Raw genomic sequence first — 21349 nt, 5'->3', positions numbered from 1 at the left:
AAAGGAAAATCCAAGTAACTTCTGAAAAAGAAAGAATAAAAGGCAATGAAGTGCTTAATACAACTCCACAGGTAGAAGTTAGAACTGATACTAAAAGAAACCCGACGGGTTAACTCAACCAGTTGTCACCCATGTTCTCAACCAAGACTAATGAGCCAAAAGAAAAATAGATAAAGATAAGATAATGTTATTAATGTCCAACAAGTGACCACAAACGTAGGTCAATGGGACTAACAAGGACAATCTAGTGTAAACAAAATGTGGGAGAGAAAAACTCACTCCTAGATCAATGTTGAAAATAAGCCAAAAAAGTGGAAAACAATAGCTAAATATTTTCTAGATAGGAACCATAACCTAGTTGTCCAGCCAAAAGATACAAGAAAGTGGACGTTGTGATACAATAAGAGGGTTACGGACTAAGCATCTCAACATTGCTAAGAAAAGGAACATTCCTCCTCTTGAAATAGCCAAAACACATCTGCAATGATGTAATCAAACTCATTGCCGGTCTCGGTAAATATTAGTTCTTCTTGTTCAGGTTGTTCTACAACTTATCCTGAAGTCCACTCCACTTCCTCAGTCAATACTCCCACATCTATACTCGAGTATTTTCTAACCATTTATTTAGACTCTATCAATACTCCTTCACCACTACTTCCTCTCATTGCACTACCTCCGAAGGAAAAGAATATGTCAAATCCTACTAGTCCTAATTATTGAGGAAGGGGTAAGGGAGCTAGGTGTCGGTTTATTGTTGTGGTTTATTGTTGTAGTCATCAATCACTATGAAAGAGCCAGTACTCTGACAAATGATATCCCATGTGGAGTGACAAGAGCTAAGCACAATTGGTTGTATGATACTGGGAGGATGACCGAACAAGGAAGCCTCACTCTCTTATCATCCAGGGGCGAGGGAAAGAAACTCCAAATAGAACTTTGATAACTTGATAAAACTGGTGGGTAATCCAGTGGTTCAGTGTTCCAAAGTTGGGTCCATCTAGATCTAGTTTCTTTGTTGGTCTAGTGATGTGCAATCTATGTTCTATAACAAAAACTCCTTATAGGCCCCAAAAATGTAGATCAGACACATAAAGGAGGAGGTCATGAAGACCCTAGTCGAACCTACGCATTGATTTGTGAACTAAGGTGTTCCAAACCTTTGCCTATCACTTCTTGCCCCACCCAAATGCGACAACATGGAAGTAATAGGTCATCCTCCCAAAAGTCTCAAGCCAAAATGGGGCCTACAAGGACTTGAATCCATATATGAGCACTTATTCAATTAAAAGAACAAGGTAGCTTTGGTCGAGATATTGACACAAAGTGGAGAGCGACCCCACTAAATCTTGATGAAGGCAATGATAATAAGTACAAATCTCATAGTACAATGGGCATAAAATGCGATGCCTTTCCATCTTCGACTCTTATAGATAGAAAAGTCGCAAGTCCTAATGTTACGAATATAAATTATATAAAATAAATGAATATAAATAATAAATAATCAAAATAATGATTACTTAAATAGTCATTAGTTAAGTGAAAAGGCGTGCCTAAAAGACATGCCCAATCATGAAAGGACACATGCCTAGGTATATAAGCAGGGCCTCATTGTAACATTCAACCAACTCTTTTACATTTTTATATATAATAAATTATTATTACAAAATACCTCGTGTATTTTTACATTAAAGACAACTAGCTATAAGTTTTGTTGCTTCAGTGGTATCAAAGCCATCCAAGTCTTTGAACATTATCTGCCGCACAATATAACCATGCGAGTCCTTGAACGTTATCCGCCGCACAATATGCCATTAAGTTTTTGCCCTAAATTCATTGAGCAGTTTAGTAAAATTCAAGAAAAGCTTCAGCAATGGGAAAAATCTTATGTAAAAGTTACAGCACATCTAAAGGAAATCGATAATAAGGAAGATGATAGCGACAGTGAAGAAACGAAACAAAGTGAAGTAGGGGGAGAAGATTTTGATCAGAATGATGATAATGAAAATGAAGATGTAATAGATAATGATGAATATGAAAATGATATAGATCAAGATGATAATCCAAATGAAGGTGATGTAGATCATAGATGAGGATTATGTAGATCAAGATGATGATTAGAATGAAGAAAATGATGAAAAAAAAAAGTCAAAACAACAAAGCTATCTTCAAAACAGAGATCTTTGTGAAAAACACAAAAATCTGAAACTGATGTAGTTTTTTTTTTTGAAGATCACTCTGGTGATGATAAAGAAAATGCTCTAAAGCCAAAATGTGTAAATGCCAGTAGTCTACTTGGATTTCGAGGTTCCAAATTCTTCTCTTCCACGTACTCTCCAATATGGATGCACCAAAGGAAACACAGCAACTTAATGGAGCCAAGGAAGAAGATCAAGAGAAGAAGAAGAAGAGAGAGGAAAAGGCAAGGGAAAAGGAGCTAAAAAAACTCAAAGCAGCACAGAAAATTGAAGCAGCAAAGGCACAAGGTGGAAGTGGATCACAGCCATCGAAGAAAGCTGAGCAAAAAGCAGCAAAGAAGGTTGCAGCAGATGAAAACCAAGAACAGTATCAAGATCCCCCAACTCCTCTTGGTGAGAAGAAAAGGCTTGCTCCAAAAATGTCTAACACATACAATCCAACTGTTGTAGAAACGGCATGGTACGAGTGGTGGGAAAGTCAGGTTTCTTTGTAGTTGTTGCTAAGAGCAAAAAGCCTCCATTTGTAATTGTTTTGCCACCACTAAATGTTACAAGAGCGCTACACATTGGGCATGGTCTTACCTCTTCTATTGAGGATACTATCATCAGGTGGCATAGAATGAGTGGTTACAATGCTCTTTGGGTGCCTGGAATGGACTCTGCTGGAATAGCAACGCAGTTGATGGTTTAAAAGAAAGAGTATTAACAAGGCATGATCTTGACGTGAGCAATTTACGGCTGAGGTATGGAAGTGGAAAGATGAATATGGAGGAAAATTTTTGAACCAGGAACGTCATCTGGGTGCCTCACTTGAATGGTCTTGAGAGTGCTTCGCAATGGATGATAAAAGCTCAAAAGCGGTAACTGAGGCCTTTGTTCGACTATATAAAGAAGGCCTTATTTACAAGGATCATCGACTTCTGAATTGGGATTGTAAGAAAAAATAGCCATTTCAGATATTGAAGTTGACTGTTATGGTTGGGGTCAATCGCCGGAAGGAAATGGGTGTACATATGTAGCTCAGACGATTTCAGTCGCTTCTTATTTGCAGCCAAGTGGGCTAGCAGGACCGAGCTATAAGGTCAATCATGTTGCCGGTGGTAATCAAAATTATAATTGCATAAATCAAATGATGTTAAATCGACTCACCGTGTCGGCACCCCTCTGTCGTAACCAAACCGTCTCCTCTTGCCCGCTACCGACCAATTCTCAAACACCATCTATCCGTCGACCCATACCCAGCAGCCGAGCACCGTCACTGATAGCAGTCAACAGTCCGCTAACTAACAACGTCCACAACACCTTTCCACAGAGGCGGTCTCCCAGTCCACGCTGTTGCGTACTGGCCACTGCATCGTAACCATATTCTGAGTCTCAACACACCGTTGACTCAATACAATTTTGCATTAATAAGTTTTAGAATGTCGAACGTGACATTTGAATAAACTCGTGCCTATTCCAATCATGCTTTCAATAAATCGTTATACATATATAAATCGAATATATATATTATATAATAGAAACTTTAATATAGTTATATAACTTGATTTATATATATATAATTATGAAAAGAAAAGAAAAAGGGGGGGTAGTATTACCAGTAAATATCAACAGATAAAAATAAATAAAAAACCTAGTTTCAAAATAAGTGTTACGAGCAAATAATACAAGTTGGGTATCAAAGACGTCGACTTACATATGCGAAGATGACAAACGCAAGATGAAGAAAATTGTGAGCTATATAGCTTTGAGGACAAAGCTTTCAAAGGAAGGTGCAATGTTACGAATATAAATTATATAAAACAAATAAATATAAATAATAAATAATCAAAATAATGATTATCTTAAATAGTCATTAGTTAAGCGAAAGGCATGTCTAAAAGACATGCCCAAATATGAATGGCACCTACCTAGGTATATTAGACGAGCCTCATTATAACATTCAACCAACTCTTGTACATTTTTATATATAATAAATTATTATTACAAAACACCTCTTGTGTATTTTTACATTAAAGTCAACAAGCTATAAGTTTTGTTGCTTCACCTAAAAAGGCATAATATGTGGCAAGAAATATCTATCCAAAGACTAAGGATACCAGCCAAAACTACCCTACGAGGATCTTGAGAGTGTACTTCTAATGATCGATCTAGAACAATACTCAGTTTTTGGTGACAAATTTAAGCCTCAATTGTCCCTTTTCCCTTCTCTAGCAGTAAATAGTCAATCAAGCGCTTAATCCACGGCTCTAAGATGTCAAGCACTTACACTAACAAATCACCAAAGTTTTAAAACCTTGCACCAAAAAATTTAACACATAACTTCTTTTATATCGGCACTGAATGTGCGAGTATCTTGAGAGTGTACATTTGATGACATATCTAGATTAATACCCACATTTTGGTGATAGTTTTAAGCTTCAACTATCCCTTTTCCCTTCGAAAAGTCAATCAGGCATTTACCCCACAAATCTAAGTTGTTGAAAACTTACACTACCGACTCATGTGAAATAGCCAGAGTTTTAAAATCTTGGCACCCAAGTGTTATACCCTATCAACACACCAGACCATGCACTAGAACCCAGGGATACCAAAATATCAAAATAAAAGCTTCTTGGAGGTTTAAACACATGACTTCTTTTATATCATCTCGGTATGATGCCAGTCAAATGACAACCCAATTTCCCCATCACTTAATGACACCAAAGGGTCAATCCATTGAGATATCGACGATCAATGATATCGAGTGGACAATTAAATAAAACCCCAATATCATATCGGTCTAGAAGACAGAACAATACTCAATGGTGATACTTCTATTCCTGCTTTTTGTCAATTGACAACAGTGACACCAAAGTACTGGTTATCCACCAAAAACAAAATACAATGGAAATCATTGCAAAAGTGTGGAACCTTGCAATAGAACCACGATGCTGAAAGAAGAGACGTTGGGTTGTGGAATCATGCGATGAAACCTTGCTACTAAAAGTTTGGGGTCCAAGCACAACTTGATGGCAAACTTTACATCACAAATTTCCATTAGTAAATGAAATCCTACTGAAACGATGGGTCCTGGTCTAGATTCTAGACTTGAAACGTCGATCTAAAATTCTCACTGTGGATAAAAATATGGAATCAAAATCTTCAAACTTGGGAAATTTTGTGAGTTTTATGTACTACGAGGTTTTATCTGATATCAAAGAACTCACGCTGGAACCTCTTTTTCAAAGGAACTTTGCCACTGAAGGGTTAGGCTCAAGTGTTGAAACCTTTGCAAAAGCCAATAATTAATAATTCAACAAAACTCGGGTAAATACAAATACAACAACTCATCCATCAACAAAGAAATACAAAAGCTTTAAGATTTATTTAATCATCAAACCAAAGAATAGGTGAATAGAAATATGGCAATTACATAGCACTATCATCCTCTTGGTCTCTTCAGACCTCTCCATACACTCTAATCTCTCTCTTCACTCATTATTATCTGATTACATTGAAAAACTCATACATAAAACACTCTCATATCCAAAATACCAACAAACTCAATCACTTCCTAATTAATTTAACAATTGTTGGAAATACTGAGAGGGGGGTGAATCAATGTTTATCTTCAATCAATTAATTTTAACTTCACAAAGCATTAATTATTTTTAGCATTAGATAAACATAAAGAAAACATCAACACCATTCAACAATGCACAACAATAAAGATAGTACACCACAGAGTTTAGGTGGAAACCCTTCTGAGAGAAAAACCACCAAATGCTTCTTAATATTTGTCTTCAATAATTTACATCAATTAGAAAGCTCTAACTGAAGGAGTCTCCAACACCCTGGTTTACAGGCTACATCCTGAAGGACGCACCAATGCCCTATTTTACTAGCTCCAACTAGAAGAACACTTCAACGCCTTGTGCAGGCTCCAACTTGCCCTAGCACCACCCTGCCACCCTGAAGTGTTCTCAGGGTCTGAACTGAAGGAGACTCCACTCTCCTGCCTTGCACCACCCTGCTTAGCGAGTTGCCACTTGTCGTGAAGATTCCAACCTTCAGCTCACCACAGCGAACCATGTTTCATAATTTTTACACTGGATCCACCGGTGCTCAATAATCAGTACAAAACAACCTGCAATACACTCTCTAGTCAATCAAATTTGCCTCTGCTCAATCTGCACATCAAACCCTAGCATCAATCAAATTTGCTTCTGCACCAAACATCAAAAACTATCAATAATCAATTCACTGCTCAACATCTATGTAACAAGTAATCAATCTGATTTCTGCAAAATTGTGAAACCCTAGCACGACTCAATAATCAAGTTTGCTTGGCACATCAAAATGAACCATAGGCAACATAAACTTTCGCAACACATACTCACTACCTAATGTCTAGCAAACACAGTCCTAGTGCATCTCTAACAACCAATCTCTGATACATCAACTACTCTTCTCCTCACCATGAATATGAACTGCAAACCCATTGTAAAGATACATAAGTCTTGGCTTCAAGCATATCAAAATGTTAAACATTCATAACTACATCAACAATCTTAGTTCAAGATCAACATTATTCAAGAGTCCTTTGAATACACACAGGTATGCTTAATATTTTTTTGTTTTAGTCAAATCCTAACTATCATAACTTTATCCCGCATCATCAACCTCTCAAAAACAGTATTCATGCCCTAGCAGCATTCACACTTCAGACATCTCTGCAATACTACAAATCATGACAAGGTCAACTACACACATAGTTGGTAGCTATACGCAAGCCTGCAAGCTCGTGACAAATATAGCAATACATGGCATACAAAATTGTTCTTGGCATCCATTCAATCAAACACTACTGGCATCAAACTCTAAAAGGCACATCAACACTACCAATCATAGTAGTAATGTGTACAAGCTTAATAACATCCCTTTTGCTAGAATATATCTTTTTGCATTGTCAAAAATTGTAACCAACACTTTAATGATATACCAGCATCAGTATAGACATGCAACATTAGGTAGTACAACCTTGCAGCAATGCGTAAACTTATGATTATGATTAAACCTAGTCATCAACTAGCAGTAATCCAAATTTTTAGCAACATAGGGAAATTTCGCAATCACCATCCTGGAAGTTTGGCACACATATAAGATGTATGCACAATGCTCAATTCAAGCTTACTCTGACCCCTGGCTTACTTTGACCCCTGTGAATTTATACTTCAATGCCCTGGTACTTTCGACTCAAATTGACTTATGGATCTTGGTGCACACAATGGTTTCTCTATTTCAAATTTGCTCCAAGCAACTGCACTGAACCTTCACTTATATGCACACAGTCTATGTTCCATACCCATAATACTCTCACAATACTCTATAGATGTTATGCATGTCCAATTGCTTACGCGTTCACAATGTGCACTATACAGTTCACAATTCAAAATCACGCATCCAGCAACACCATATATTCTCCTAGATATTTCCAATTGTTCTCATTCAATGTAAACTGGTTCATCACATACTAGAGGAGAGTGACAAAGATCCACATTAGATATATGCGATTACATTTCAAATTAACACGAAAACCACTTCTTGTCTAGTGAAGAATGCTCATAAACTCCCTAGTACAAAACTCAAATTAGCTCCAGGAATGTTGACACTAGGGTTGTGAAATCTACTTCAGATGGTTGTGAAAGGATGGTAAAAATAGGTCGAAGAAATGGGTAACTCATGTCCCATGATTAGACCCTCTTCACATCATAACATTCAAATGTTGGAATTTCATAACAGGTACAAATACCGTGACATCCTCCATGAAGTGAACCCCTATCATGCCACTGACCACTTGAATCTAATGATTGATAGATTGACCTAGGAATTATCCGTCCCCTTAAGGTTGGAAGCACCTAATAGGGCCTTGTGATAACTCTCCCATATCTAAGCATGGTAACTTGCATACAAATCATAAGCTACCATATCTAAGCATGGTAACTTGCGTACAAATCATAAGCTAGAAAGACATTTGAAGATGATACTTATGTGAAGCCCTTTGATGCCTTTTGCACTAAATATTGCCTACTTTGATACTCTTATGGTTCTTGCATCTATGATTATGATCTCATTTGATTCTATGAGTATGTTTCAAATGCTTGCTCTAAGAACAATTTCCATCCCTTAAGGGATTATATTATGCTTCTCCACCACTTCAAAGAGGATGTCCAACCCCATTTGACATCCCACATTAGACACCAAAGCCAAGAGGTTGACCACCTTTTAACAAACATTAACCTTGGGATGTATCTAGCACAATTGATGACCCTCTCATCTTTCTAGAGCCTAAAACAATGCACATATGAGCCAAGGTGTTACCTAGAGAGTTGATGTACCCCAAAGACGACAAGATGCCCTGAGGCTAGTATTGCACCTTCTAAATGGACACTACCCCGTTTCTGGCTAATTTGATGATGATGATGATGACTTGAGATCCCTTTGGAGGGGATGGTACACCTCTCTAGATGATGACATCATGCCCTAGCCTTATAGTGTCCTCTTCATGTAGTTGGGATTGATGACATGGGCTTGATTCATGATGATATCTTATTGAGGGAGCAAATACTTATCGTTTGGACACCATCGATGAGGCAATATGACTTTTGGTAAGGAGCTTGGTTTTTTTTACTCATCCATGGCATATTTTTATGGAGACATGCACTTTTAGAGGATGACATCATCCTTAGAGGCCATTTTGCTCACATGCGTGAGTTAAAAAGAGGCCTTTTATGGAGACATGCATTTTTAGAGGATGACATCATCCTTGGAGGCCATTTTGCTCACATGCGTGAGTTAAAAAGAGGCCTATTGTTATGTTTGACCATTGAGATAGTTATCTTTGAGGTAGACTTGCAACCTACTTAACTTGTAATCACATAATTATTATTTTTTGGCTTTTAGTCAATTATTAAACTAAATCTATTTGGTTTCCCTCCTCTAATTAGAGCGCAGTCAGTGAAGTGAGGATCATTGTAACACACTCACTCACGTTTCAAGAGTGTGCACTAGTTGTCTCTCTTCCCTTTGTTGTTACGGATTGTTGATTGAGCGAATTGCCTTGGGAAGGAGGGTAATATGATTGGAAGGAATTTTCTCTTGGATGATAAATGTGATTCAATGGTGATTTTCTGCAGGTTTATTGTAAGTATCTTCTTCCATATTGTAATTTTTGTAGAATTAGGGTTCCACAGAAATTTTCATCAAGCGTGTTCAATATTTTATGGCTCTAACATTTCCTTTTGCAAGAATATCATCAAGTTGCCAACAAGGAACCTTAAATAGCTTCCTTGCCTTTTTATCTCCAATTGATTGAAATTCAGTCCTCTACCATAGACCTCATCTTTGACTCCATTAGCCCCTTGATTGAGAAAGGCACTAGTCCACTAATGTGTCGATCATCTTATAATAAAATTGAAAACCCTATATTTTTTATGTTTTCCAAGGTAGATTAGGGTTAGGTTACTGCAAAATATGTATTTAATAGCATAAAATACCTTGGACATTATTAACCTAGGGTTAGGCTTTACATGCACTAAATTGGAAAAGCATAAATATCATTTTCATGCATCTTTCAACAATTAATTAGGGCTAACATCTAGGGTTTTATTGTTGTTTTATGCATGCTCGGCCATTGAAATTTGTTGTAACTTATTTCCTTGTTTATCCATTAAATAGTCTTTTGTTTGCACTTGTTTATTATCAATTTTAGGCTACTTTGTTTATCGTTGTTGTAAATTTTGTATTTTGTAAATTCCGCTGCTAGAAACCATAATTTATAACAACTACTGGTAATTTGAATGTAGCATGTCTTGGGAACATATTTGATACTTTCCATGACTATTTGAGCCCTCTAGATTTAGCCATAAGGTTCATTGAACTCGTTACCTTGGAATTACATCTCATCTCACCCAAGCCCTACTTATTGAACATTAATATTATCATTGGGTGATTTTATTAGTAGAATCTGTAGAGGGTATTTCGACTAGGAATACTTTGGGTTATCTAATCTCTAAGATATGCTAGGGAAGCCTCCCTTGTGGGCACAATATCTAACCACAAAATAGCAGGGGAACAGTTGGTAAGGTGAAAACAATGATTGATCCCATTGTTGCACTTAACCTAGAGTACTTAGTGAGGCTTTGCACTGCTAGACATGTCATAATGGGACCCATACCCTTTGTTGAGTCGAGGCTTGGGAGCTTGCCACATACCAAAATGAGGCTCAATGAACTAGAATCCTAGGTAGGTGTACGTTGTGTTGATCTCAATCTTTTCCCCCACAAGTAGAAGTGTAATTTTGTGAGAAAGTGATTTGATGCACTGAAGATCATGACCTTGGTTTTACCCAAATCGACCATCAACTATCAAAGGTCACAAAAATTGTTAAGGCATCAATCTCCCTCTATAGGCCCTCGAGAATAAAGGCTAAGAAGATCAAATCATCGATAGAAAGCGGCACGGAGATTGGCTCCTAATGAAGAAGATAGTAATCTCCTTCTTTGATCCAAATTGGATCCTTAAACTTTTTCATGACTGTTTCAAATTATGTCAGATCAAATCTTATGAATAACAAGCTTATTAGAAATGAACTCTGGACAATGGCAATTGTGGCCAACACGGAACAACGAGGACCCTCGGTCAAAGCGCGCTGACCATTGGCCCATGGAGACCGCGCATGGATGCAAATTGACAAATCGAAAGCCCGAATCCAAAAACAGAGGTAGTTTTTGATACGCTATTAGCGCTTTGCGCTAATCACGTATCGCAGGGCAAAACCCTTAGAGAAGGAAAGCCCCGAGTGCTCGGTCACGAGGAAAACAAGAAAACAATGCAGAAACTGTCAGAGGCGGGTCCCGCGCCCAAAACCGGCAGGATATTGCGTGCACTTCGAGCGGTAAGCGAGTTTGGCCAAGTTCAGCGCGATGCCATACACTGGGCAATGCGTGTCCAGCAGATGAGAGAGAAAACCACTTACATCGTGTGAATAACAGTCGAGCAACTTACCCGCGCAATATAGACGGAGATCGTAGGATCTGGAGGCTCCAGATCAACGGCGAAGAATCAACCTGATGGATGACCAGACTCGACGAAGAACTAGACTGAGTCACATAAAGATTTGAGGTCCGGCATGACCGATGAGCTGGCAGAAGAATCAGTTTCGCGGGCAAATCCTAGAGTAACGGAAATAACGACCGTTCAAAGAAAACTGACACTCAGTCTGTAAGGCGACAAGTGGCCACCTCTCTGTGCAGCGTTACACAGCGATGATGACGCCGAGCAGGGGAATTCCAGTGAACAAAGGCAGGCGATCCAGGGAGCCGGGAAGAGGAAACGAACAGTCAGAGAGCAAAAGGGCTTTAAGCCACGAACAGACAAAGAACAGAAGGGAACAGAAGTAGAGAAAGAAGCGAATCGCAGAGAACAGAGAAGCTAAGCTGACCTGCAGAGCAAAGGCAGCGTCAAGCAAACAGAGACAGAGAGAGTTCGAGAGTCTATGAACTCCAGAGAAGGCTTGAGAGGTTCAAGAAACTCCTCTGTGTATACCTATCTGGTATTGAGTACCAAATTGGGCTCATACCATTGAGACCAATTGAGGTCGAGATCCAGTAAGGAGGAGTCTGTGTACTCTAGAGGCTTGGGGGATCCAAGTACCACCCTAATGATCATCATCTGTTAAGTGAGACTCAAATTGAGCTCCTTGTTGTAAAATCTCTGCTTTAAGACACAATAGAAAAGGCCACCACTGAAGCTGGACCAGGAGACATAGCCCAGGAGGATTGGGTGAACTCCTTATTAAATTTGTTGTGTTTTGTATTTGCTTACTATGTTTCTCTTACTGTTTCAAGTGTCTATGTATTTCGCAATCTTATCGATCCGTTGCCTAAAATAACATAGACACACCCCAACACATGAGTCTGTAATACCTTCATTAATTAACTGAGATCACTCACGAGTGGTTTTCAGATCAAGTGGTATCAGAGCTACTAGGTTGTTAAGGTTAGACAAGCTTGTGTTGGATTTTGCTGTTGAATGCTAACTAGATCAAAGCTTAAATTAGGAGGAGAGTTGGTTGAGACTAACCCAGAGATTGGAAGAGTCTATCCTCAGAAGAAAATGTCAGAGGAAAGTCCCTTGGGGCCAGATCCTCAATTTATAGATAGTTTCCTGGCCATGAGGTCCATGGTAGAGGAAATGTATAAGGACTTAAGAAAACATAAAGATGAAGATTCATCAGGCTCCAAGCAAGATAAAGGAGAAGAAGAATCTCTCCTCTATGACCACTCAAAAGGTAGAGGGAAAGAAGAAAGCTTTCTCACACCTCCTAATAGCCATGAACATAAAAAGAAGACATATTTGATTAAATTAGATGTTAAATTTTATTTACCCATATATGATGGAGAGTTGAATGCAGAGAAGCTGGATAATTGGACCAAACAAATTGATGTTTATTGCAGAGTGCAGAGTATCGACTCAGACAAGAGTAAGATTCAGCTGGCCAACCTACGCCTCGAACGCACTGCCTTGGTATGGTGGGAAGGCAGGACCCAAGCTGACATGAAGAAACATGGTAAGATTCTTTCTATCTAAAGTGAATTTGTCTCTGCAATCAAAAAACAGATCTATCCACTAGCTTACATGCAGCAAACCATGATGAGCTGGCAAACTCTTCGCCAATTGAAAGGGCAAAGTGTACAGGGTTACACTCAAGAATTTAGGAAGAGAGCTTTGATTCTAGGAATTTCATTAGACTCACCTGAAACTGTTGAAGTACATAGGTGGTCTACACAGCTACATGAGGCACACTATCCTCATGTTTAATCCCACTAGTATAAATGAGGTATTTGTTCAAGCTACGCATCTAGAAGCTAGAGGAAAGAATGGGAACCTAGAAGTTGGGGGATCATCCAAACCCATTGCAATAAAAGAATATCGAATGAATTAATTAGAAATGAGCAAACAGCTCAATGATAATACAAAGATATTTACAATAATAGAAACATCAGGTTTCTATGTAGAATATGGAAACAAACAGTTTCATCTAAGAAACTGCTAAAAGAATAAAAATAGCAACAGCTAAAAGACTGAGCATTAAATACTAAATAGAAATATTCTAATACCCTCCCTTAATGCTCAATCTATTTACAACACCAATAGACCCTCGGAATTTTACAAATTTATCAGGACCAAAGGCTTGGTGAAAATGTCGGCGGGCTGCTCTGTTGTGGGAACATATTGCAACTGAACTGAGCCGTCTTCAACCAGCTGGCGAATGTAGTGGCAATGAGTTTCCACATGCTTTGTTCGTTCATGAAAGACTGGAGTCTTGGCAAGTTTGAGCACTCCCTGATTATCACAAAACAAAGAAGTAGGCCCTGTCTGGAAAACATGCATATCTGCAAGCATACGACGAAGCCAAACTGCCTCACAGGATGCCTTAACTGCTCCCCGATATTCTGCTTCTGTTGAGGAGAGAGCCACTGCCTGTTGCTTCTTACTAGTCCAAGTAACAGCACCAGATCCTAGACTAAACACATACCCAGCTGTAGATTTACGGTCATCAACCGAACCGGCCCAGTCAGAGTCAGTGTAGCCACTGAGAATAGGATTGGAGCTGCGAGTATATAAGAGGCCATAATCAGAAGTACCACGCACATATCGTAGCACCCGCTTTGCTGCTATCCAATGATAAGCTTTAGGAGCTGACATAAAGCGAGAAATGTAACTTACTGCAAAACTGATGTCAGGTCTGGTAGCAGTAAGATAGATGAGACTGCCCACTAATTGCCTGAATAAAGTTTCATCCACAAGGGGAGAGGATGACTGTGCTGAAAGTTTGAGCCCTGGTTCCATAGGAGTCGTGGCCGGTTTGCAATCCTGCATTCTGAACCTTTCCACAAGATTTTTGGCATACTTGGACTGAGAGAGAAAGATCTGATTTTCAGTCTGCCAAACTTCAACCCCCAGACAGTAATGAAGAAGTCCCAAGTCTGTCATCTCAAAAGTTCTGCATAGATCTTGTTTGATCCCATGGATCAAATGTGCAGAGCTGCCAGTAATGATAAGGTCATCCACATAGACAACCACAAACAAGATATCATCACCAGTATGCTTGATATACAGGTTTGCATCAGATGGGCTCCGCTGAAAACCCTGATCTGTCAGGTACTGATCAATTTTCATGTACCAAGCCCGAGGAGCTTGTTTCAATCCATAGATTGCTTTAGCTAACCGACATACTTTCTGTTCTTGACCAGCAACCTTGAATCCTGGAGGCTGCGTCATGTAGACTTCTTCTTGAAGATCACCATTTAGGAAAGCACTCTTTACATCCATCTGATGAACTTTCCAATTGAACTGAGCTGCTAGGGCAAGAACAAGCCTTATGGTACTCATCTTGGCTGTAGGAGCAAAAGTCTCCTCATAATCGATGCCTTCCTTCTGTGAGAACCCTCAAGCCACAAGACGAGCTTTATACTTGTCTATGGTTCCATCAGCTTTGTATTTCACTTTATACACCCATTTGCAGCCTATGGGCTTTTTTTCGGCAGGAAGATCAGAAAGTGTCCAGGTGTGATTCTTCTGAAGACTCTGGAATTCGGCTTCCATAGCCTGTTCCCACTCAGATGTACCCTTAGCCTTTGAATAGGTTTGAGGCTCAAAAATACTGTGTAGGTTAGCCATAAGAGCAAAATTGACTGTAGACTGTTGTCTGTTCTTATGTCTAGAAGTTCTACCTTCAAGGAGCTCATCATCCCGGAGATCACCTATGGTTTTAGCCCACCATTTAGGCCGAAGAGAAGAAGAACCAATATCAGGAGTAGAGGAAGAAGGCTCAAGAGCAATAGGAACAGCAAGAGGAGGGTTAGCTTCTGGAGGAAGCTCAGATAGAGTATTATCAAATACTGATGCTACATCATCCCTCCCATCAGGTGGACTGACCGGAAGAAGAACACTGTGAGGCTGATCCTCAGAACGCTGCTCAGAAGAAGAAGACTGAAAGAATCCTCTGTCTTCATCAAATACTACATCTCGACTGAAGCTAAGACGACCAGTGGCTATATCTATCAGCCTATAGGCCTTGTGATGATCACTGTAACCTGTCATCATGAGTTTCTGACTTTTGGAATCCAACTTAGAGCGCTTAGCAGATGGAATCCAAACATATGCAACTAAGCCAAATACTTTGAGATGACTGATCTTAGGCTTACGACCAGACCAAACTTCTTCAGGAGTCTTCCCTTTAACAGCCTGAGTAGGTGATCGGTTAAGAAGGTAAACAGCAGTAAATACTGCTTCAGCCCAGAATTTTTTTGGAACACTCCTGTGTTGTAACATGGAACGAGCCATTTCAACAACCGTGCGGTTGCGACGCTCGACAACACTGTTCTGCTGGGGAGTGTAAGGTGTGGTTAATTGACGTTTGATGCCATGAATATCACAGAAGTTGGCAAAAGCTGAGGAACAAAATTCCCCCCCATTGTCGGTCCTAAGGGTCATGATATTACAACCAGATTCTTTTTCAACTAAGGTTTTAAACTTCTTAAAGGTACTAAGAGCATCAGATTTATTTTTAAAAAATACACCCACATCTTTCTACTGAAGTCATCTACAATGAGTAAAAAATATTTGCAAGCAGTGATAGAAGTTGTATTCATAGGACCACAAATATCAGCATGAAGTACCTTAGATGCGCACCAAGATTCTCCATTTTTGAATGAAGACCGATGTTGCTTTCCCGCTTGACAGGCGCTGCATACCCCCAACTGCTGAGTCTGAATATCAGGTAATCCTGACACAAGTCCCTCCCGAGAGAGCTGAGAGAGATACTGCATATTTAGATGCCCATATCGCTGATGCCATAGAGTGCTGATGGGAGAGACACGTGCTGCTAGAGCCACTTCTGGAAAGTCACCGATGTCAAGTAGCCTATATAGACCATGGTCCTCTAGGCCAACAGCAACTGTTAGACTGGTCTCCCTGTCAATGATGGAGCACTTGTGTGCACTGAACACAACATCAAGCTGAGGAGAATTCCTCATAATCTGGCTGACAGATAGCAGATTAATCTCCATACCAGGAACACAGTATACATTTAGAAATATGAGCGTGCGTCCACCAGACTGAATTTGAACTGTACCCCTGCCAGCTACATTGTACTTTTCACCTCCACCAAATACCACTGAATCACTGAAAGGTGAGAAGTCAATAAACCAGTCACGCCTGTGAGAGAAGTGGCGTGATGCACCAGAATCAATGTACCATGCAGAGGAAGGAACATGTTCTGAAGACCTTTTAGCCATAAAGGCGTAAAAGGCAGAATCTGACTGCTCGGAATGTTCTGCAACATTCGCTGTCTGATTTGGCCCTCCCTGTTTCTTCTGTTCAGAAGCAATCCTCTGTCGGCAATCTTTCTTCATGTGACCGAACCTGTGACAGTAATTACACTGCACACTTTTCTTCCTAGCAGGATCAAAAGACTGAGGAGAGCCTTTCTGCTGAAAAGACTGAGAGGACTGGTATTTTGCAGCAAATGCATTTTCCGAGGGCACTGATGAAGTACCACTACCAAACTGCTGTTTCCACCGATCCTGCTGCAGAAGTTTGGTACATAAGTCTGGAAACTTCAGATCAGCATTTGTGGTTGTAATGTTGAAAGTTTCTATGAAGTGTTCATAAGATTTCGGTAGACTTTTCAGAGTAATGACTACCATATCTTCTTCCTCCATGGTCCGACCAATGGCTTCGAGCTGATCTCGAATGTCTTTAATTTTGTTGAGATGTTCCTGTAAAGACATATGTTCATCCATCATGATGGAGAACAACTGATTTTTGAGAAAAAATGCTCTGCTTTTGTCAGATGTCTCGTGCAGTTCTTTCAACTGTTGCCAGATTTCGGCAGCGGTCTTGCCAGAAGGAATCTGTGGTAACTGATCATCAGCAACAGAGAGCTTGAGAAGCATAACAGCCTCCCGATTTCGATCATCACATTTATCTTGATCGGTACCAGTTGTACCGGGACGAGGCTCTTTGCCCAAAATGAGCTGATCAAGACGCTTGTATTCAAAAATGGTCAGCATTCTTTGTTTCCAAATGTTATAGTTGCTGCCATTAAAGCGTTGATTTCCTTCTAACATCAGATTGGTGAGTGTGGCCATTTTTCAAAAGTTAATACAGAAGTCTGACACACAACAAAGTGTAGCTGCCTGCTTAAAAAATCTTCTTTCAAGATGACTGTACCAAATCTTAACAAATTCTGTTGTGAAAGAAATAGGCTTGCACACAAAAATTACTCAGATCTGTATCAGTGCACCAGATCAAAAACACTAGACCAAAAGATAACTGTGATGCTGTTTTGATCCCACTTCAAAAATAACTGTGATGCTATTCTGGTCCCACCGCTTCAAATAAAATCACAATAAACTTTAATCCAATTGCTAAGCAAACACGTGAATCTGAAAAATACCTTTACGTGAAAATGCCAGAGATTTTCAATGCCGTCACTATAATCTGGAAAATCCCGTCGCGTGATACAAGCGGGGCTTAAATCACTGGAAGTGCGTGGAGTTGCTTTGCGTAATTGTCGTAGCTGGGCAGAGAGAAGTGAATCGCTGGAAGATCTCGATCTGTGGAATACACGAGCCAAAATACGTGCTAACAACGCATTCGGACAGAGCCACGCTGCTCACGGTCGAAGTCTGAGCCACTTGCGTATTTGTTATGTCGTGTTCACCAGCTGCATTCTAATTTCATACTGAACCTTTTTCTCGGCTTTTCCTTGCTCGTTGACACTGTGATGTCGCGTGAACGAAGGCTGTGGAAATGGATGAATGCGGTGAGATGAGGTCGTTCGTCTGCGGAAAGAAATGAACAGATGCTGCGGAATGATGTCGTCCGTCCAAGGGTTTTACACTAAGTATAACTCAAGAATGGCGACGAATATTCTGTAATCGTGGATACGACAACAGCTTATATCCGCTCTGCTCCAAAGACGCAAATGAAGCTTGGTGAATGCACACGCACACACTGAATCGCGAAACAGTCGACAGAGGAATCGGAGACGAGATGAGTGCAAATTGGCCAGCCAGAAAACGAATCCCGCTCCCACCAAATCGGTCACCGCCACAAAGTTAATTCCTCAGAAAAATGATTATGCAGGAGAAGAATCCATTTCTGTATCGAGATGGACGACTGTAAGCTTTTATCACAGTGAGCAAAGCCGAGGCTAAGACTCAGTGAAGGCTACCTGGCTTACAGAGGGCTCGACCTTAGAAAGGACTCAAGAGATTAGGATGCAGAGAGAATAACTGTTCAAGAAATCTCTTAACCTCGCTCTGATACCATAAAAGAATATCGAATGAATTAATTAGAAATGAGCAAACAGCTCAATGATAATACAAAGATATTTACAATAATAGAAACATCAGGTTTCTATGTAGAATATGGAAACAAACAGTTTCATCTAAGAAACTGCTAAAAGAATAAAAATAGCAACAGCTAAAAGACTGAGCATTAAATACTAAATAGAAATATTCTAATATGCAAGCAAGAATAAGGAGAAAAGAACACAGAAATGGAAACAAAGGAAGGCCAATACTGTACAAAAGACCAAGTCTTCATGCACTCACTGTAAAAAGGATGGGCATGATGATGAGCACTATTGGATTCTGCCTCCGCAGCTGAGACCTAAGAAGTTCGAGGGCAAGAAGAAGAACATTGTTGCAGCTATTCAGAAAGATTTGGGGTTGGACTCAGGAGATGAAACAACCATTGTAGCCACAGGTATAAAAGGTAATAATTCTGAAGCATCTACTAGTAATTTTGCACAATCTATTAATGATGAAGAGAATGAGAAAAAAAAAGACATGAGCTTTTCCATATTCGAGTTATTTCCAAACATCAAAAGATTGATACTTTGTTTGATAGTGGTTCACAAGTAAATTTAATTTCTGAAGCAATTGTAAAGAAGTTGGGATTCCTGACTACACCTCACAAGAAAATCATACCCATTAGGTTGGTTAAGTGATAAGGCACAACTACAAGTGACTAGACAATGTAAACTTAAGTTTTCTTTTGGGTTAGCATTTGTAGATGAGGTTGAGTTAGAGATAATTCCTTTGGATATATGTGGAATTGTTTTAGGAAGTCCTTACTTGTACGATAGAAAAGTTATTTTCTATAGAGCTGAGAACAAGTATCTACTCATTAAAGATAGAATCAAATACTTTGTAAAAGCTCATAAGCTCAAGAATAATTATACTCTCATAAACTCCAGGCAGATGAAACGAATTGGAAATTCATGCAAACAATTTTTACTGATGGTGGTAAAAGAAAAGAAACCTGATAAAACCAATGTATTTGAGGGCTATGATGCTAAACAACAAGCTGATTTAGAAAAAGTTGTTTCAGAGTATGATATCTTGTTTCAAGAACCTAAAGGTCTGCCACCCAAAGTTTATTTCTAACTTTTCCTCAATTGCAGCTCCCTTACATGCTTTGATAGAATTGAACAAGGTGTTTCAGTGGGGAGGCAAACAGCAAAAAGCCTTCGACACCTTGAAAGAAAAGATTAGTACCGCACCAGTACTAGCACTGTCAGATCTTCAAAGACCGTTTGAGATCCAAACAGATACCAGTGACTATGCCATGGGAGCAGTGTTGATACAGCACGATAAACCCATATGTTATCATTCTGGGACATTTAATTCTGCAGTAGTTAACTATCCCACATATGATAAAGAATTGTATGCATTAGTGCAGAGTGTGAAAAAGTTGAAACATTATTTAATGGGCAAAGAGACAGTTATCCATACGGATCATCAACCACTTCAATATCTACACTCCCAAACTAAATTGCAGCAATCAAGACACTATATGTGGATGGGTTTTCCACAACAGTTTCATTTAGTCATTAGATATAAAAAGGGCATACACAATAAAGTTGCAGTATGTTATCTAGACCTATTATAAATACATCTACTATACTTGAGCATAATTCAGTACTACATGAGAGCTACATTGAACAATATGCTCAAGATATAGATTTCAAAGATATATATGCAACTTTAAGTCAAGGCAAACGAATAAAAAAATTGGATTATCATGTTAAGGACCGACTCTTGTATCATTGTGGGAAGCTATGCATTCCACAAACTAAAAGAGTAAAGATAATTCGGGAAGCACACACTTCTCTAATATCAGGTCACTTTGGGGTAAGTAAAACAGTTGTACAGCTGCAAAGATTTTGTTATTAGCCAAAAATGAATGAGACAGTTTCTAGATATGTAAGAGGGTGTACTATGTGTGCTAAAAGCAAGTCGAGCAATAGAAAACTAGGCTTGTACACTCCACTGACAGTTCCTTCTCGTCCTTGGGAAAGTATTTCCATGGACTTTGTTGGAGGACTGCCTAAATCTAGGAAAGGTCGTGACTATTTACATGTTATTTTGGATAGGTTCAGCAAAATGTGTATTTTGATACCTTGTAACAAACAGATTACAGGTGAACAAACCGCAAAGTTGTTCTTTCAGCGTGTATGGGTTCATTTTGGATTACCCACTTCCATTGTATCTGATCGAGACACCCAACTTGTTGGGAAGTTTTGGTCGAGTCTGTGGGAACTTGAACACCAAACTGAAGAAAAGCACAGCCTTTCATCCACAAACAAATGGCCAGACAGAAGTAGTGAACAGGACAGTGATCCAGTTGCTCAGAGGCTATTGCAACAAGCATCCCAAACTTTAGGATGAACATTTGTGTTATGTGCAGCATGCTTACAACCGAGCAAAACGTTCTTCTACGTAGAGATCTCCTTTTGAGACTTGTTTTGTTTCACACCAAGGTCTCCCTTGGATTTTGTCTCTGGTAAAGACATAGCAGTTGATGGACACAGTGATGTCGACAAGGCAACCATGTTCACTGAACAAATCCAAGAGACTCACTAGGCAGTACAGGAACAGCTGGAAAAGAGACAAGCCAAGTACAAGGCAAGGCATGACAAGCATCGGATGGAGCATAGTTTCCAAGTTGGTGATCAAGTCTGGTTGTATATCAACAAGGACAGAATGCAAGGTGAAGGTAAAAAGCTAAAGCCAATAAGGTATGGACCTTTC

General features: G+C 39.5%; 1 protein-coding gene across 1 annotated transcript in view; it reads right to left on the bottom strand.

Annotated features, from left to right (window-relative positions):
- LOC149176110 (protein PHYTOCHROME-DEPENDENT LATE-FLOWERING-like) overlaps positions 1–21349 on the bottom strand; it is a 206575-nt gene that overhangs the window by 164553 nt on the left and 20673 nt on the right. The gene's annotated exons all lie outside the window — the stretch shown is intronic.

This window comes from Pinus tabuliformis, chromosome 4_1, assembly GCF_031772625.1.
Source record: "Pinus tabuliformis cultivar Carrire ecotype Pingquan chromosome 4_1, CPIR1, whole genome shotgun sequence".
NCBI lineage: Eukaryota > Viridiplantae > Streptophyta > Pinopsida > Pinales > Pinaceae > Pinus > Pinus tabuliformis.
The sequence above is the reverse complement of the archived record's forward strand: the minus strand, read 5'-3'. Positions and strand labels throughout refer to the sequence as shown.